The sequence below is a fragment of the Pelobates fuscus genome, chromosome 6 (assembly GCF_036172605.1).
Source record: "Pelobates fuscus isolate aPelFus1 chromosome 6, aPelFus1.pri, whole genome shotgun sequence".
In the NCBI taxonomy this organism is placed as follows: Eukaryota; Metazoa; Chordata; class Amphibia; order Anura; family Pelobatidae; genus Pelobates; species Pelobates fuscus.
This window is the reverse complement of record NC_086322.1, coordinates 262,122,832-262,136,990: the sequence shown is the minus strand read 5'-3', so window position 1 is coordinate 262,136,990 and position 14,159 is coordinate 262,122,832.

The window sequence follows — 14,159 nt, the reverse complement described above, 5'->3', positions numbered from 1 at the left end:
AGTTCTTCTTACCCCCCCCCAGTTCTTCTTACCCCCCTCCCCCAGTTCTCCTCCTAACCTCACCTCCCCTGTAGCGTGGCCAAACTAATATTTGTGTTCAGCGAAGTCTACCGAGTAAAACAGTACCCACCATGTACCCACCATGTACCATTAGTCAGACGTACCTGATATGTTCAAGGTCTTTAAGGGGTTAAAAAAAAGAAGAAAAAAATGGCGCTATAAAATTAGTTACTGTGGCACTGGTGGGCGGTAAGAACATATTACCATCAATAAAGATACAAAAGTGGGCAGTAGGTATTAAAAGGTTGACTACCCCTGCTCTAAACCAACACATAAAAAAGGACAGTATATTTGGTATTTGTAGCCAGTTTACTGTCAGTAATGGATAAAACAGCCAGGTCCACCTATAGGTCCAAAATTGCTTGCATGATAGTATTGTGGTTGAGTAATATCCAACTATTCTCTTCAACTACAGAAGATCTAATAAATACAGTAGTGAAATTAGAAACTTGTGAGGGTTTATCAACTGCCTATTTGGCTGAATATAATAGCAATCTTTTTTAATAAAATGAAGTACACTGCAGCTGACAAAGAATAATATTTTGTTTGCTCTAAGTACCTCCGAATGACTCATGCCTACATTAAAATCCAGCGTTGGAAACTGATCAATAATGCTGTCTGACTTTAGTTATTGTTGTGTAGTTCGCAAACCATTTTTATTTCAGCCAACGTCAGAAAACATATATATTTTTTTAAACTGGGCCTACACCATGATTTCATCGATATTGTTTGATCAATAAGAAAAAAAAAAACTAATTTGAAGTGCTTTTAGTTACATCACAGATTGAAAGATACGAAGAGCCAAGTGCGTTCGTGATACTAGTATTTGACTGATGTGTTAAGGTTTTCTAAAAAGGATGCATGTAAATATTTGTAATGTTATTGATTTTTCTTTATATTTATACAGTCTTTGTCATTTAATTGGTGCAACTTTTCTGTATTCCTGGCACTATCGGTCACCCATTTGCCTTTTAGAAGAAAGGTCATGTGTGCCTGGATATTTATTTTCTTCCATTTCATGTCTTCAGGGATCGACCCTCCCTTCCCGGAGCAAGAAGTATTTCTCCTTGTTTTGTTTTTCTTTGCAAAGAACAGTGTTTGAAAACTGACAGTCTCTATTGTGTTCCATGTTTCACTCCATGCACAGAAGCAGGAAAGACTATAGAGACTGTTTTTTTTTTGTTTGTTTTTTTATCTTACATATGCTGCATTTACAAAATCTATTTCCTTCCAAGTTGTTTTGAGGTGACAGTTGTCCTTTAAGTACAAGCAAACTGAGATTTTGTCACTAAGTGGTAAATCCTTGAATTTGGAAATAAGCAATAACTAGCATTTCCACCAGGTGGCACTATTACATCTGTAAAATGAAACAAAACATATATCATAGTAAATCATACAGTCATTGAGAAATTTCCTATTAAAAAAAAAAAAAGGTATTGATGCAGGTCAATAAAATGTATACATCATCACTAATTAATTTATGCCAATTTGGACTTCAGGCCTTATAGGAGAAATTCCATCATTTCTGCTAGAATTCTATTCTGCATGTTGAAACCGGTTTTGTTTTCTTGTCTTTTTCTCCAAATAAAGAATTTTATGTTCTCCAAATTACTTTTTTCCACATTACACAGGCCTACGCCAACAGCAGAAATCATGCATCACACATGCCACGTAATCTAGGGTAATCTCACCATATATGATATCCAACTCCTCCACGATTTCTCCATTCATGGAGGCTAAACATTGGGTTTTGTTTGTGCTAATCTCATTGGTACTATGTGCCAAGGGTAGAGTATCTTCTGCAGAACTTCTCCATAATTTTAACATAGTTGGCACTGTATGTTAGAACTAAATTATAAAAGAAGCACAATAGTCCACACTTCCTCAGAAAATTGCTTCGATCCCACCTTGAGACATTTTTCTTCTGATAAAGGTGTTGGACAAATGACAAGGACCCTTGGTAAAACACATCACCTATAGTTTTTAGCCATGTGCAATTTGTTTCATAAATTCGAGTTCGGACGAATTCGGCAAATAAGAAGCTCCTGAATTTTACATACATTATTAAATGAAATGAACAAAAAATTAACACGTTTGGAATGAATTGAAGCAAATGATTTCTGATCCATTTGTTTTCATAATGATAGCTCCCTAATTTGGTATCCTTACCTGTGATTGGCATAATTAATCGTACCAAATTAGGGACTGATCAACTAAACAACTGAAACAGCAAACTTGAGAAAAAGGGCATTTTCTAAATGTTTTTCTTTCAGCTGTTTAGTAGACTGCTTCCTAATTTGGTACCATTATATGAGATTGCCATAATTATGCTTAACAAATTAGGGTCTTATCTAAGCAACTGAAATCAAAATTAAGAAAAAGGGCTTTTTCTTATTTTTGGTGTTTTTAGCTGTTACATATTTGTTATGTATTTATGTGACTTTTCAGTTTATTAACCATATATTAAAAAAATATATTCATATACATGTTCATTTTATATGCATGCTATTGCATAATATATATAATTAAATACAGCAAAGCGTGTGACGTAGGGTTGCACTTTTTGACACACACACTAATACAGATACACGCACAAACTGTAATGGATACATACCAGACACACACTGCAGAATCTCAAATCTTTTGTATAATCAGTAGTAGTTAGAGTTGATATATAATGTCAGAGACTACCATAAAAATACAGTGCTAACTGCAACAGAACAATTGGCAACCTCTGTTCCCTGCAAATTTACAGCATCAGATCTATATATTACTAGCACCCTCCCATGTAACATTGAAAATAAAGACACCTCTACGTATTTGTTTGTGAAAATTTCATTGCCAACCTGACAGCAGCCAGCCTCGGATTAGGGAAGCCCACAGGTAAGTGTCCGAGTAACCGAGTTACCTGGTTGACCTGTCAGGCCTTTGCTAAAAAGAAATGCTTAGTGTGGCCTGCACCGGTGCAGATTAACGGTGCAGGACTCCCATTTACACACTCTACAACAAGCACTTTAACCCCTTAAGGACCAAACTTCTGGAATAAAAGGGAATCATGACATGTTACACATGTCATGTGTCCTTAAGGGGTTAAGAATGACCTATAAAACTGTTCCAGGAGGTTAAGGCAGCCGCAAAACGCTCAGCAGAACCAGGTGCTAATTTCATGGAACTCTAAGTCTGCCTGGTCTTTAGCTGCTGCCCGGTGAAACTAACGGCTGGTCTTACTCTGTGAATAAAACAGCTGCAAGAGTGCTTTTTGGAGGGGAAATAGAGGAGAGAGAGGCACCCACCGCTAACTAAGAGGCAAGGGGTGCCCCCTTCTCCACGCCAAAAACAGTTATTTCAGTGACTGTCACTTAGCCGCAGCAGCCTGGAACTCTCACTAACCATTTTTACTGTGCTCCCGGGTGATAAGTTGTATCCAGTTGGCTCTGTTCTTTACACATTGTCTACCTGGGATTTGACCTTTGGCCTGTGCTGTCTGACCTGACCCTTTGCTATCCTGACCTCGTCTCTGACTCATCCTTATAGGTACCTCGCTTTGATTTTTCCTCTATTACCGCATTCTGGGCTCTGCATACTAAACCCTGACAAACAGGAACTGTCTCTAAGAAGGCTTTTTAAAATTATGCTTTTGTATCCTCTGCATTTGACAAATATGTATTTATAAGGTGGGAAAAGTAAAATTAAATGAATGAATCAACACAATTTCATCCTGCACCTGGGTATCTCCATCTTCGCGCCGGTCAATCGTTGTTTTAAGCTCTGGACTGTGAAGTAATTTCCAAAATTGCTAATATAAATTTGAAAGAAAAGAAAGCATCCTATGAAAAAAGTTAAGAGACTTTTTTCTGTAATTTTCTATATTTTGAAACAAGAGAAATCTTAAAAAGGGTTATTTACTGAAGTGAGAATTTCTGGGAATTCAAAGTTATTTAAAATCTTAGAGAACTTAAGCTTGCTGGACAAGATGTGTATAAGACCGGCCTCGAAAACTTATTAAGACACATATAGAGTGCAGGTGAATCTGGAGTCATCAAATCGGTCCCCATATCTACCTAACGATGTTCCCTCAGGAGGTGAGTGCCAACAGAATATTTGTGACAATTGTGCAGCATAGTAATAAATAAGTAAATTAAGGAGAACTAGTCCCCCTTTATCTCTGGGTCTATACAGGACATTTCTGGCCACTCTTCTACGCTTGTTCTGCCAAATAAATATATCTATGGCTTTCTGGATTCCATCGAGTTCTCCCTTGCTGACCCAAAGAGGCAGAGTTGAAATAGAATAGCAGTCTAGGTAAGATATTCATTTTAATATAGTGAAATCTGCCAGTCCATGAAATTGGCTTGTCTTGCCAATTATCTAAGTCATTTTTCAGATTTCTTATTAAGGTTAATAAGTTAATAGTTATCCGAATATAACGTATTGTGGAAGCAAATCATCTTAATACCAACATAGCATAGAGAGCTAACAGAGGGCAAGCCAAAATGTAGTTGTAAACTATACAGCTCTTGCGTCAAGATGTGAAAGGGCACCACACTGGATTTAGAATAGTTTACTCTGTAATCTGAAATCATCCCAAATTGTTCTATCAAATCGAGCAAAGGGATAGTTTGAGAAGGATTCACTACTGAAATCAGTATATCATCGGCGTAAGCTAAGCTGCGACCTTATAGTTCTCCTGTCCAATCAGGACCCCCTGGATAGCACCACTTTCCCTGACACACATTAGAAGCGGCTCCAATATAAGAGCAAACGGGATCAGAGAAAGGGGGCAGCCTTGGCGCATGCCATTGAATATCCCGAAGGGGATCCCATCTGAACCAGGAAGTTGTATTAAAGCCTGAGGATTAGAATATAAAGCGTGGATAATAGCAATAATAGAATCTGGAAAACCCCAGGACTGTAACAAGTAAAATAGGTATGGTCAGGCAGCCCTATCAAATGCCTTCTCTGCATCCAGTGACAAGAGCATCAAAGGCAATTTCTCTGACTCCATAAACCATGCAAGGTCCACAATCTGCGAGTGTTCTCATATATGTGCCTTCCAGGTTCAGAATGGGGAGAAAGCCGAGACAGACGCGCGGCCAAAGCCTTTGGCAATATTTTTGTGTCCTCATTTAATAAAGGGATGGGTCTGTAATTCCCAACTGGATCTTTATCCTTTTTTCGGGAGAAGAACGATTTTAGTCATTGTCAAATCTGCTGGAGAATTCTAGTCCGGCGTATTTCATCCAAAACCTCCTGCATAGATGGCAGAAGAATTTGCTAAAAAATCTTGTAATAGCTGCCGCTAAATCCATCCGGAACAGGTGCTTTACCCCCTTAATGGACAAAATAGCAGACTTTATCTCTTCCATAGAGATCCTTGTCTCTAGAGTGTCTAAGATATATCTATGGGAATAGAGAGTAGGTTCAATGAAACCAAAAACTCTTTCAACTGCAAACCCCACTCTGGGCTCTCTCCATTCCAATCCGAGAATTGGTTGTATAGTGTAGAAAAATAATCCCGAAATGCTTTATAAATCTCATCAGCGGCCCAAACCTAAGTTCTGGAAGCAACTCTAATAGTTGTTATCGGTTTAGAATGCAAACGCAGCCTTAAGAATTTGCCCAAGGGAGCGTCGATCCTGTTTGCTCTCTCATAGAAGTACCTTCGTGTTGATTTCATCTGCCACGCTGCATCATCTAGTAGAAGTGTTTTAATTTTTAATCGGTTAGATCTAAGGTCCGAAAGTGTTTCTTCCAAGAGGGCTGTTATGCTTAAATTCCAGCTTGCGTATAGTTTTCTGGAGTTTAATCAAAGCTTTAGATTTTTTTTCTTTTTCCTATATGAAATCAATTTTCCTCTAATTGCAGTTTTATGGGCCACACATAATGTAGTTCTGCTGATTTCAGGTGTGTTATTTTCTATAAAATAATTTGAAAGGGCCTTCAAGATTTCTTCAAAGGGAAAGATCCCCCAAAAGAGAGGAATTGAGACTCCAAGAGTATATAGATTTAGGAGATAAACCTTTTATAAAAACAGCAATATCTGCATGATCTGACCAGGTAATATTGTTAATTTGTGAATTGTAGAGATAGGAAACTAATTCCGGATTAGAAAAAAACGTATCTATTCTGAAACATGTACCATGTGGAGATGAGAAAAAAGTAAAATCAGGTACATCAGGGTGGTGAGCCCTCCATACGTCAATTAGCTTGTAAGCCATAATAAACTGAAAAAACAATCTATCCTGATTCCCCCGTCCCTGAGACCAAACTTCTCCAGGCCTAGAACTCCTATCCACTGCCGGGCATGAGACAGCATTACAGTCACCGCCTATCAGGTCTGACTGCATAGGCTCAATAACCTGTCCAATCTTGTCCCAAAAACTTGCATCTGCGACATTCGGAGCATATATATTAAGTAGATGAAGTTTACTGGGCCCTAGCATACCAGATACCAATATAAAACGTCCTCTATCCTGTAATGGGTTTGAAACTTTAAACTGGCAGCGTTTATGAATCAAAATTGACACTCCATTATGCTTACGAAGAGCATTTGAACTGTAAGCTCTATCATACATTTTAGCCGTAAGAGAAAGCACATGAGTTATGTTTAAATGTGTTTCTTGCAAAAAGGCAATATCAGATTGCAACCTTCTCAAGTCTCTAAACATCAATTTTCTTTTCCAGGGTGAATTAAGGCCTTTTACATTTAAGGAGACAATCTTAGTTGCCATAATAGTACCAACAACAAAAAAAAGATACCAATAGAACTAATAGTACTGAAACTGTATAAATGGTCCATACCATGCCAAACTGTAAAAAAACAAACAAAAAAACCTCAGACACCAAGCAATCTTAAACTCTCTATATATGTATTTGGGATAAACTTTAGCTGAAGTATGGTTTGACTAACCATCCTTCCCATATGACCCCAGTCCTTCTGAACAGGCAATTTAGCCTGGGCTTGGTACAGCATCATTTTAAAAAGTTAGAACAGGTATGGATCCAGAGATATTACGACTTTTAGTCAGGAGGAGAGGTGATTTATTTTAATAATTTGAGCTTTCAACTAGATCTGAAGCCGGGAGATTTTTCAATATCTTCAGATTAGAGATTTTGCCTATTCCACTAGTCAGGGCGGCAGTTCAGTCTCCTTTTACCGTTTTTGAAAAGCTATGTAAAAGAGATATCACAAAGAGAGGTCTTATCTCTGATCTATACAACCATCTATGTGAGGAACCTACAATATGGGGCCCATTAAATTACATATCGCAGTGGGAAGCAGATTTGGGGAAGTCTCTTGATTCTGAAGAGTGGACAGATATCTGTGAAACAGCATCTAAAATATCTATATGTGTGTTCTCTCAAGAACAGATGTTCAAAATTCACTCCTGTTGTCACTCCTGTTTTCCTGCATTAAATTGGTAGGAACCCAACGGATCTCTGCTGGCAGGGGTGTAGACAGAGAGGGTCATATTTTCATATGTGGTGTGAGTGTCTTTTTGGAAAGAAATAAAACTGATGTTGATAATTCTACACAAACTGATCGATCTATCTCACTGGATCTTCTTACTCTCTAAGTCCATAGTAGGTTTACCTAGAAACTCTCAGAAACTATTATACCTCATTACACTGGTAACACGTAGATGAATTGCTGCTGGTTGGTTAAAAGTAGACCCACCCTCGTTGAGAGATGTCTTTTTAAAAATTGAGGAAAACGTTATTATGGATGATTTAACATAGAGAGTTAGACATTCTTCTTCTACCTTCTTAAAAGTCTGGGATCCTTGGAAGGCCTATATGAAAAATAGAATATGATTGGGGGTATATATAAAAGCCATGAATTATTATTTTTTTTTTTTGGTTTTGTTGTGTTTTATCTAATGAGAAAGTCTGGGGCTGCTGGATGATAAAACATTTGGGTACTAGAGAATATGTTTACATATGTCAATTTAAAGGTTTTTCTCCATTCTCTCATCTAGTATACTTTGTTTGTTCCTTAATTTACTTTGTTTGCTAAAATAATAAATTAGCTGAATTTGAAAAATTCTCCAAGTCAAGTTCAGCTATTTTGGCCCATATTTTGAAATTCACCTTGAATTTCAGACAATTCTTGGTCTAAAAAAAAATCAAACCTTGTTTGCAAAAAATTTTTTTCATATATTTCACATAGCCCCGTCAATTTATCTGTTTTCGTATTGTTTGTTAGGTCATTTTTGGTAGTGACCTTTCTTGTTATATCCTTATAGATGCCATTTTAGTGTCTCACTCTGCTTTGGCTGGCGAAGATTACTGTTTTTATGACCGTGTTAATGCTTTGCTGGGCAAACAAGAGATATCTTTGTTTGGGTAAGTGAATGTTTCCTTTTTTTTTTTTTTTCAATGTTTCGTTTTTATTGAAATTTTGTTGCATTCAGATGTATAGGGGTACAGAATGAAGAAAGGGGAGGGGGACATGAATATGCAAGATCGTATTATCTCATTGCACAGTACATATTAGACATTGATCTGAGTTAAACAAAGGAGACGACAGGTGTTGATTCATTCAGGTGGTACATGCAAAATACATACAGAATGCATACATATTACACATCGTCTATTAAGTACCATTCTCCAAGTTGTTTTCCTTCTGTAATGTATGTGCCTATTATTGCATAGAGTGCTGACTAATGTCCGCCTTGTGGACTGTGTGTGTTCGCCAGATTATATGCATATTCATAGGGTGGGGTGTAGGAGGGGAAATGGTGTTAGAGAAAGTAAACAGGGGGGTAACTTAGTAACCAGTGTTTATACATTACGGTACGAGAGTCTTGTACTAGTTCCATGCAGTGTACAATTTGTGGTACTTGTCTGAGCTATGCGGTATACCTTAAATGCGTAAATTCGTAAATTCCCAGGTGCTAGCCGGTGGGGCGTTGGCTTTGAAGTCATGAAGTGTGTTAAATGTTAGTGGTGTGAGTTTTCACTATTTCAATATTTCCTTGCGTGCCGTGTGCCAATTTTCCCAGTGTGTGGAGTAGGATTCGACACGACCCTGCAGTTTGTATGCCATGCGTTCGTACATAGCGATATTGTCTAGTCTACCCCATACCTCTAGCGGTGTTGGGGCGCTTCTTTTCTTCCAGTGACATGCTATGCTGGTTTTTGCTGCGGTTAAAATATGCAGGAGGACATGTTTAGTTTTGTCAGTTAACAATTCTGGAGACAGGTGGAGGAGGAAGCATTCTGGTGTGAATGGGAGTTTGCGAGGTGTAATCAGTTTGATGGCTTTCCCTATTTGTTTCCAAAAGTCGGTCACTGCAGGGCATGTCCAAAAAATGTGTAACATATCTCCCCTGGGGGCATCACATCTCCAGCAGTTAGGTGGTGTGGACTTATACATGAGAGCCAGCCTGACTGGTACCATATACCACCTCATAAGTATTTTACAGTAAGCCTCCCAGTGCGCTAGGCTGTTAAACGTTTTTCTAGTTGTCTGAATGGCTTGTAGCCATAGTGGCATCGGGATGTTTACTTCGAGCTCGCGTTCCCACAAGCGCATATAGGTGTGCTTATGGAGCGGATCTCTATCGTTGAGAGCTGTATAGCACATGGATAATGATTTTGATTGCGTGGGTCGTTTTATGCAGTGTCGGCCGAAGTGTGTTAGTTGTGTTTCCTCACAGTAATGTGCGTTTAAATTTTGTAAGATGTGTTTTATCCTGATGTATTTGAAAATGTCCCTGGGGGGAAGGTTGAACTCCAGTTGGAGCACTGGAAACGGTTTTAGGCCTGCTTCTGTGTACAGTTGGGCTATCGAGTGTATGCCACTCGTAGTCCATGTTGTCATAGTGATATTTTCAGCTAAGTCTGAGATTGTTTGTATAGGTGCGAAGTATAGGAGATTAGTCGCACCTGTGATTGTGCCTGCCCATTTCTTCCAGCTTTTTAGTAGATGGTTTGTGCTCTGTAAGGGGTTGTTCGCGGGCGTCTTCCCGAGTACACCTGCCCGCAGTGCGGCTTGCACGGTGAGTGGCTTAATGCAGGCGTTTTCTAGGGAAGCCCAAATGGGAGTGTGTTGGCGTGTGAGTATTTCCAGGCCTTGTGCCAGGATTGCGGCTCTATAGTACATCCTGATGTTGGGGATGCCCAGCCCCCCTTTATTCGGGGAAAGCCAGGTTAGGCGCCTAGCTAGTCTCGGTGGCTTTTTTTTCCAAATGTAGGCATTGAAGATACTTTGGAATTTGTGTAGTAGTTTGTCATTAAGTGGTATGGGAATAGTGCGGAATAGATATAGGATATGTGGCAGTGCCATCATTTTGATGGTGTTCACCCTACCCAACCATGAGATTTCCAGATCTTGCCAGCCATCTAGTAGCGATTGCAGTTTATGGGCCACCTTGGTGTGATTCTCTTTAGGAAGATGTTGGGCTGATTTGGTCAGATTAATACCCAAGTGTTTTATGGATACCTTCCTCCAGTCAAATCGATGTGAGTCCATGAGGGACTGCACGGTGCGCTGGGAGAGGTTTATGGGCAGGGCTTGTGTCTTTTTGAGGTTATTCCTATAGTATGAAACTCTTCCATACTCTTGGAGAAGAGTCATTAAATTTGGGATGGATCGTTCTGGTTCGGAAACGTATACTAACACGTCATCTGCGAATAAGGCTAGTTTTTGGGTCCCTGCTGGAGTGTCTAAGCCTGTTATCAGGGGGTCATGTTTGATGCGTTGTATAAGTGGTTCTAGACATAAGATGAAAAGTAGCGGGGACAACGGGCATCCTTGGCGTGTGCCGTTGCTTATGTGGAATGTGTTTGACAGGAAGCCGGAGTTGAAGATCTTGGCTGATGGCATTTGGTACAGTGAATGTTTCCTTTTAAAGATCACTTAAATGGCAATGCATTGGGAAGGACCATCAGGGAAGGCTTGACATTTTTCATTTAAAGGACCTCTATAGGCACCCAGACATTTTTCATTTAAAGGACCTCTATAGGCACCCAGGCCTCTAGTGGCTGTCTCATTGACAGTCGCTAGAGGCGCTTCTCACTGTGATTTTCACAGTGAGAAGACGCCAGCGTCCATAGGAAAGCATTGAGAATGCTTTTCTATGGACTGGCTGAATGCGCACGCAGCTCTTGCCGCGCATGCGCATTCAGCCAGGGACGTCAGAAGAGGGAGGAGAGTCCCCAGCGCAGAGGGAGCCCGGCACTGGTAAAAAGGTAAGGGATTAACCCCTTCCTCCCCCTTCAGCGCCACGGGAGTTGGACCCTGGGGGTGGGGGCACCCTCAGGGCACTATAGTGCCAGGAAAACGAATTTGTTTTCCTGGCAGTATTGTGGTTCTTTAACCCCTTAAGGACCAAACTTCTGGAATAAAAGGGAATCATGACGTGTCACACACGTCATGTGTCCTTAAGGGGTTAAACAAAGATACCTTGCAAGTGACAACATGAATAACAAAAGTCAGTATCACGGTATCCATACGAATGGCTTAATAAATCAATCAATCCATGTAAATATAATTGAATGCACTATAATTATGGATATGACTAGGAACCTACTGCAATTTACAATAGGTCTATAAATTTAGCAAAGTATGTCCTGAACCAGTAGTGTGTGAAATCATTATGCAGTATACAAATTATCTTTCAGTTTGGTTATTTAGCACGTATTCACTGATGTATGCAAAGAAAGCCAGCTCTCAATATATCCAAGGTAAATTCAGTGTTCATGAATACAGAAATACACTCATGCTAAAAGTGACCTTAAAGGAACTCTCCAAGCACCATAACCACTACAGTGCAAATCTCCCAACACTGGCATACAGATAGGTGGAATGTCACGAGGTAAAGGAGGATCGTGTCACTGGCTCTGCTGAACGGGGTGGACCCAAATTAGTGGCAGGTCAGCTTGGCTTGAATGCATGCCATGCTTCCTGTCAATCAAGCAGACCATCTCACTGAGGGCAGGACAAGCTCTGTGTGCACTGTGAGCGTGTCTAATGATGCTTTTGTGCTACACCTTTTGGAGGCAGTTCCCTGGTGTCCTCAAAAGTGGGAACAAAGTCAGGGCGGCGGAACAGGACCTGAAAAGCAGGACTGTCCTGCTGAAATCAGGAAGGTTGGGAGGCATGACAGAGCAATGTAGCAGTTAAGGTGCCAGAAATCCTAATGGTTTGACGTCCGACTTCTTAATTGGGGGCACACATGTTAATTTGCTTTGTTTGGTTTAACAAGATAAACCACTATCATTTGACTTTCAAGAGCAACACCAGGTGACTCTTGACCTTCAGGAACATGAAGCAAAGACTTTATATCTCAGTTACCATTTTGTATTAGGGAGACACAAGTTGTGTAGATAAATCAAGACATAATGAAACAGATCTAAATACTGGCTAAACAGAGATGCTGGTCCCTCCTTAGGTCTCCAGGTTTACACTAAAAAACACTATGGCGTTAGGAATACAAACCCATACTCTTTTTCAGATCCCCCCCACACTCAGTGCAATTCAATTCCTTTTTGAGACACCAGGGCCCCCTCAACGCTGCTTACCTCTCAGCTTTCAGTGACGGAGGCACAGCCTCCTCTGCCAACGTCCAATCCAATGCTCCTGATAGAGGTGCATTGGGAACCTAATCCGCGTGCAAAGGAAGCGCCTCTAGTGACTTTCATACTGATATCCACTTAGAGATGGACGTAACCCTGCAATGTAAACATTGCAGTTTCTCAAAAATGGCAAAGTTTTACATTTCAAGTGTTAAGGAGACAGGAACATTACACTCAGACCACTTCATTGAGAAGTTCCTTCAACTTGTGATATTAGGGAGAAAACCTACACCATCTTCATTTCAGCCTGACCTCACAAGTCCATTCCACTTCTGCTGAGCAGTTAACACCGACAGCGTTCACTGGGGTAAGTAAGAGCAAAACTGTCGCCATATACCGCCCCACTGGAGAAAATAAGGCCAGTCTGGACATTCTTTTCTGACGTACGCTTCATTGCAATGCCAGCTCAAATAGAGGGCACAGGGATGCATCAACATCATAGGGACAAGAAGGTTACATGACCCTTTAAAAAAGGTTTTCAAGCAGAAACACGGGGGCTTTATGCTGCTTCCCCAACTGACCAATACTGTAACTTTATATGGAATATATTTGATTTATTGAAACTGATAAAGGTCTGCATCTTTATAAATAGGCATTTTCGGTATCGATTCTTTCTACCATATCATTAATTTGCTTTGCCTTATAATTTATATTTTTGGGATCGGAATAATATTTACACTTTTACATAATATTTGGAGTGTATGTCGAATCGGCTTGATGATCTCAGCCAATCCAATGCTTTCCCATAGGAAAGCGTTGGGAGGATATTAGGCACCCAATATTTCTGCATTAAAAATCAATTCACATCTTAAAGCGCACATAAATGTTTCTTTATGTTTAATTAACCATGTTATTGTAAGATTTGTGGATATTTTCAACACATTAGCGTTTGATTAACAAATTAAGCTCCTGCTACTTTTCGTCGGATCATTAATCTGGCAGAAAACAGAAATGATAAAGTTAGAATTCGGTAGGACTCAAACACTTGCCTTCTTCCTAAAAAAATATACCTAAGCAAATGAGTCATGTACCTTATCTAAATTGACTAAGTGGACTGGAAAGGATCTTATCAACGATGATTTTATTCCATTCATAGAATGCAAAAGTCATCAACTACTATTCATCTTAATTTAACCCATGTATACGGGGGAAGTAGCTCTTTGATAGACTGTTCATTAACAGGAATGTACACAAACCACCAGACTGGAGATTTGTAGAAAAAGGTTATTTTATATTAATTATTCTGCTTGATACTTATTCATATATATGTATGTAAATTCTTCTTATTTATTGGGTGGCCCAATGATATTATTTTGTAAAGTAGACCATCGACCGTTTGCAGGTGCTATATGTTGTATAGGTGTTTTTTGTCCTTTAAGTCTGGGAATTATTAGTGCACATATCAAACATGATTGTACTACCTGTCGTACAGTGTTTTCCATGTTATCCCAATAAAATATATCTCGGAGTACCTCTAACAGTTTCTGCTGTCCAATATGACCTAAACTTTCATGATT